A 6356-nucleotide genomic window follows, 5' to 3' on the forward strand; every position below is an offset into this window, starting at 1 on the left:
GTAGGTAGCGGGGGGGCCAGAGGGGGGCCCTGGACAGCAGTCCCGGTGTGCCCTGGGCCCCCCAGTCCGACCCTGTCAAAGTCTGCCTGCTGTGTCTGATATTGATCAGACTGTTCACTTAGACAGTACAGTATGAGGGTATAGCTTATTGTGTGCCCAGAACATTCCTTCTCTGTATATTTGTATTTATACATATGGGAGGAGGAAGTGCCATATTGATTCCCTTAGACAGTACAGTATGAGGGTATAGCTTATTGTGTGCCCAGAACATTCCTTCTCTGTATATTTGTATTTATACATATGGGAGGAGGAGGTGCCATATTGATTCCCTTAGACAGTACAGTATGAGGGTATAGCTTATTGTGTGCCCAGAACATTCCTTCTCTGTATATTTGTATTTATACATATGGGAGGAGGAGGTGCCATATTGATTCCCTTAGACAGTACAGTATGAGGGTATAGCTTATTGTGTGCCCAGAACATTCCTTCTCTGTATATTTGTATTTATACATATGGGAGGAGGAGGTGCCATATTGATTCCCTTAGACAGTACAGTATGAGGGTATAGCTTATTGTGTGCCCAGAACATTCCTTCTCTGTATATTTGTATTTATACATATGGGAGGAGGGAGGTGCCATATTGATTCCCTTAGACAGTACAGTATGAGGGTATAGCTTATTGTGTGCCCAGAACATTCCTTCTCTGTATATTTGTATTTATACATATGGGAGGAGGAGGTGCCATACTGATTCCCTTAGACAGTACAGTATGAGGGTATAGCTTATTGTGTGCCCAGAACATTCCTTCTCTGTATATTTGTATTTATACATATGGGAGGAGGTGCCATATTGATTCCCTTAGACAGTACAGTATGAGGGTATAGCTTATTGTGTGCCCAGAACATTCCTTCTCTGTATATTTGTATTTATACATATGGGAGGAGGAGGCGCCATATTGATTCCCTTAGACAGTACAGTATGAGGGTATAGCTTATTGTGTGCCCAGAACATTCCTTCTCTGTATATTTGTATTTATACATATGGGAGGAGGAGGTGCCATATTGATTCCCTTAGACCAGTGGTCCCCAACCAGTAGCTCGTGAGCAACATGTTGCTCTCCAACCCCTTGGATGTTGCTCCCAGTGACTTCAAAGCAGGTGCTTATTTTTGAATTCCAGGCTTGGGGGCAAGTTTTGGTTGAATAAAAGCCAAGTGTTTTGCCAAACAGAGACTCAATTTAGGTTGACAATCCATATAGGGCTTCCAAATAGCCAATCACAGCACTTATTTGGCATCCCAAGAACATTTTTCATGCTTGTGTTGCTCCCCAACTCCTTTTACTTCTGAATATTGCTCACAGGTTCAAAAGGTTGGGGATCCCTGCCTTAGACAGTACAGTATGAGGGTATAGCTTATTGTGTGCCCAGAACATTCCTTCTCTGTATATTTGTATTTATACATATGGGAGGTGCCATATTGATTCCCTTAGACAGTACAGTATGAGGGTATAGCTTATTGTGTGCCCAGAACATTCCTTCTCTGTATATTTGTATTTAGACATATGGGAGGAGGAGGTGCCATACTGATTCCCTTAGACAGTACAGTATGAGGGTATAGCTTATTGTGTGCCCAGAACATTCCTTCTCTGTATATTTGTATTTATACATATGGGAGGAGGGAGGTGCCATATTGATTCCCTTAGACAGTACAGTATGAGGGTATAGCTTATTGTGTGCCCAGAACATTCCTTCTCTGTATATTTGTATTTATACATATGGGAGGAGGGAGGTGCCATATTGATTCCCTTAGACAGTACAGTATGAGGGTATAGCTTATTGTGTGCCCAGAACATTCCTTCTCTGTATATTTGTATTTATACACATGGTTTGATTTTTTAAATCAAAATGGAAAAGAAATATATCTATGAATTATTTTCCTAGGTGCATAAGGGAATATAATGGATCCTTTACCTGGCAGCCATAAGATACTCTCTGTCTGTATAGCAGACAATTAGTTATGATTGGTCAGTTGGAACCAGAAAGATGGTAAAAAGTAAAGGGAGATCAGAGAGTGAAAGCAATTCCAGACCATTGACTCATCTAAGTCACATGACTGGAAGACAGCAGACAGGCTCAGCTATACCAGCAAATTTGCACATAGAATAGCAGTAACTTTTAAAATGTTTTACAATATTATTTTTGAATTTTTTTTATTTTTTTTTGAAAATACCATATTGAAAAAAAAATGTAAATTTAAAAATAAAATCAAAAATAATATTATATACAATATTTATATTTGGGCACAATATTAAGGCAAATAAATAAGAGGGGGAAAGGATGACTTACATGTACATTAAATTTAACAGTGAATTTGATCATTTATAACTTTTTCTTCTGCTGTTAATTAAAAACACAATCACATGACAATCTGGGCATCCGTTTATAAACTTTACAAATCGGAAAACTACCGGGAAACAAAATTCACTGAATTTTTCTATTTCGACTAGTTATAACAAACTTCTTTCCAGCACATTCATATCTCCATTATTTTTCCTCTTTTTCATCCAATATTGACATTTTTTTTGCAGGGTCAGACAAATCCTATTTCCAATTGATCTTTCCGTAGATTTTTCATAAATAATTTGTTAAAATGAAATAAATGCTCTTTCCTATTTGATGAAATTTAAATTCCAACACTGACAGCAATTTCACGAGATTTCATCTAAAACTTCTTCATAAATAGAGGGGGTGAAACAATACAATGTTTAGATGACATCTACACCGTAAAATAAATTTTATATAAAAACCAAGGCCCTATTTATATACTGTACAAATTTTAAATGATCAGAAAATAGACAAAATCAGTGGATTTTCCTACTACTAATTTATAGCAAATAACTAGTGATGGGCGTATATATTCGCCAGGCGCGAATTCACCACAGCGTAAAAAACGAGACACCGGCGCCGTTTCACGAATTTTTCGGTGTTTCGCAAATTTCGCGGGAAATTCGCAAATTTTTTGGCGAAGCGAAACGGCGCATATTCGCCCATCACTACAAATAACTTTTCCAACAAAGATTTTTATGAAATGGTTTCTTGTTATTTTTGATTTGCAATTAAATAATCTTTTTTGGTAAATATTTAATTTTTTTTGTAGTTTTCCATAATGTTTTTTTAAGTTTTTGAAATGAAATAAATGCTCTTTCCTATTTGATGGAATTTAAATTCCAACACTGACAGCAATTTCACGTGATTTCATCTAAAACTTCTTCATAAATAGAGGGGGTGAAACAATAGAATGTTTAGATGACATCTACACAGTAAAATTAATTTTATACAAAATCAGTGGATTTTCCTACTACTAATTTATAGCAAATAACTAGTGATGGGCGAATATATTCGCCAGGCGCGAATTCACCACGGCATAAAAAAAAGGACGCCGGTGTCAAAAACAAGACGCCGGTGCCGTTTCACAAATTTTTCGGAGTTTCGCAAATTTCGCAGGAAATTCGTGAATTTTTCGGCAAAGCAAAACATCGCAAATTCGCCCATCACTACAAATAACTTTTCCAACAAAAATTTTTATGAAATGGTTTCTTGTTATTTTTAATTTGCTATTAAATAATCTTTTTTGGTAAATATTTAATTTTTTTTTAGTTTTCCATAATGTTTTTGAAATGAAATAAATGCTCTTTCCTATTTGATGAAATTTAAATTCCAACACTGACAGCAATTTCACGTGATTTCATCTAAAACTTCTTCATAAATAGAGGGGGTGAAACAATAGAATGTTTAGATGACATCTACACAGTAAAATTAATTTTATACAAAATCAGTGGATTTTCCTACTACTAATTTATAGCAAATAACTAGTGATGGGCGAATATATTCGCCAGGCGCGAATTCACCACGGCATAAAAAAAAGGACGCCGGTGTCAAAAACAAGACGCCGGTGCCGTTTCACAAATTTTTCGGCGTTTCGCAAATTTTGCAGGAAATTCGCGAATTTTTCGGCAAAGCAAAACATCGCAAATTCGCCCATCAGTACAAATAACTTTTCCAACAAAAATTTTTATGAAATGGTTTCTTATTTTTAATTTGCAATTAAATAATAAATTTTTTTTTAGTTTTCCATAATGTTTTTGAAATGAAATAAATGCTCTTTCCTATTTGATGAAATTTAAATTCCAACACTGACAGCAATTTCACGTGATTTCATCTAAAACTTCTTCGTAAATAGAGGGGGTGAAACAATAGAATGTTTAGATGACATCTACACAGTAAAATTAATTTTATATAAAAAACAAGGCCCTCTTTATATACTGCACAAATTTTAAATGATCAGAAAATAGAGAAAATCAGTGGATTTTCCTACTACTAATTTTTAGCAAATAACTTTTTCAACAAAGAATTTTATGAAATGGTTTCCTGTTATTTTCAATTTGCAGTTAAAGAATCTTTTTTGTTAAATATTTCCTTTCTTTTGTAGTTTTTCATCATTTTTTAAAATGAACTTTTTTAAAAGAAATAAATGCTCTTTGCTATTCTCGTTTAAATGGAAATTGAAATGCTAAAATTGGTAGTGATTTCACTTCCTAAATGACATCATCTAAAATAGTACATAGTAACATAGTAAGTAAGGTTGAAAAAAGACACACGTCCATCGAGTTCAACCTTTTTTGTTTTTTTTATATATTAGCTGCCAAATACTGTGTAAATAAACAAGAATTCCTACCTTCACACTTCATATATTGGGTCTCTACAGTCAACATTTTATTTTGGAAATGCAACAGTTGCACATAAACCTCTTTCCCCTTGAATTATTTGTCATTTCATTCTATTTCATATGATAAACATTTAATTCTATCCTCAAAGAAAATGCATTTATCTTTCAAAAATAATTATGTTGGCTTTGAAGAAGCCAACATATTTATCTACTAGTTCAGCTCGTTCTTCTTCTTCTTATTATTATTATTATGTTGGCTTTGAAAAAGCGAATAAAAATATGTATTTTGGGGGGGCACCCCAAATTGGGCGGAGCTACCAACAGCCAATGGAATGTTAGCAATTTTCTAAACGCTACTCCTCGCAGAGTTTTAGGAGTACAATTATGAAACGTTGCACACTTGTTGGGCTCATACCCGAATAGGTTGCTTGTGCTCTGTTAAGCAATCCCACCCTCCGTGGCCCTGTGGCGGCCCCCCAAAGACCCCATTTTTTCCCATAGACTTTCATTGGAAAATGTGAAACTTTTGCCACTCGTACAGCATTAAAGTTACACTCACCAAACTTGGGTCACTTAGTCATGGGGTCAACCTGAAAAGTTCTGTCACATTTTGGGGACTCCAAAAAGTGGGCGGAGCAACAAACAGCCAATCAGATTTTCCCTATTGACTTCAATGAGAAAATGTCAAACACTGTCATTCCCAGAGTGTTAAAGCCAGAGACCCCAAACTTGGCACCATGGGTCACTGGGGTTAAAATTTTGAAAAGTGGGCAGAGTCTACCACAGCCAATCAAATATTAGCCATTTGTTTCAATGGGAAAAGTTAAAACTGTCGCCGCTCTTAGATTGTTCATGGGAGGGGCCTCAAACTTGGCACAGTTGGTCCCTGGAGGACCGGGATCAAAATCTGGAAAAGTGGGTGGAGCCAAAAACAACCAATCAGATTTCTTTGATGATTTAAATGGGAAAAATTAAAATTGCTGCCATTTGCACGTTATTGATGTCATGGACCTCGAATATCACAAATGTGGTCACTGGGTGTTTGCAAGTTAGGAAAAGTGGGTGGAGCCACCAACAACCAATCAAATGTCATTCATTGATTTTCAATAGAAAAACATAAAATTGCTGCCATTTTTACATGTTAAATGTCATGATTCCGAAACCTTAAAGTGTTAGTCACTTGGTGACTCTGGTTCAGAATTAGGAAAAAAAGGGGGCGGGGCAACAACAGCCAATCGGATTTCAGCCATTGACCTTAATGAAAAACGCCAAATTGCTGCTATTATTACGGCGTACATGCCAAGTGTCCCAAACTCAGCACAATTACTCACTGGGTGACTGTGGTCAAAATGTAGGAAAAGTGGGAGGAGCCAATAACAGCCAATCAGATTTTACCTATTGACTTCAATGTAAAAGTTTCAAACACTGCCATTCTCACAGTTTTAAAGCCAGAGGCCCCAAACTTGGTACAGACCATGACTGGGTGGCTGGGGTTAAAATTCAGAAAACTGGGTGGAGCTTAAAACAGCCAATCAAATGTTACCTATTGCTAATCAATGTCAATATATAAGTTGCTGCCATTCTTTCACAGTTAATGGCAGGGACATCAAACTTGGCACAGTCGGTCACAG

The 6356-nt window shown here is 36.3% G+C and overlaps 1 protein-coding gene across 1 annotated transcript in view; it reads left to right on the plus strand.

The window, feature by feature from the left end:
* Positions 1-6356, plus strand: part of LOC121398042 — a 31643-nt gene that overhangs the window by 6117 nt on the left and 19170 nt on the right. The window lies entirely within an intron of this gene.

This window comes from Xenopus laevis, chromosome 9_10L, assembly GCF_017654675.1.
Source record: "Xenopus laevis strain J_2021 chromosome 9_10L, Xenopus_laevis_v10.1, whole genome shotgun sequence".
Taxonomy (NCBI): Eukaryota; Metazoa; Chordata; class Amphibia; order Anura; family Pipidae; genus Xenopus; species Xenopus laevis.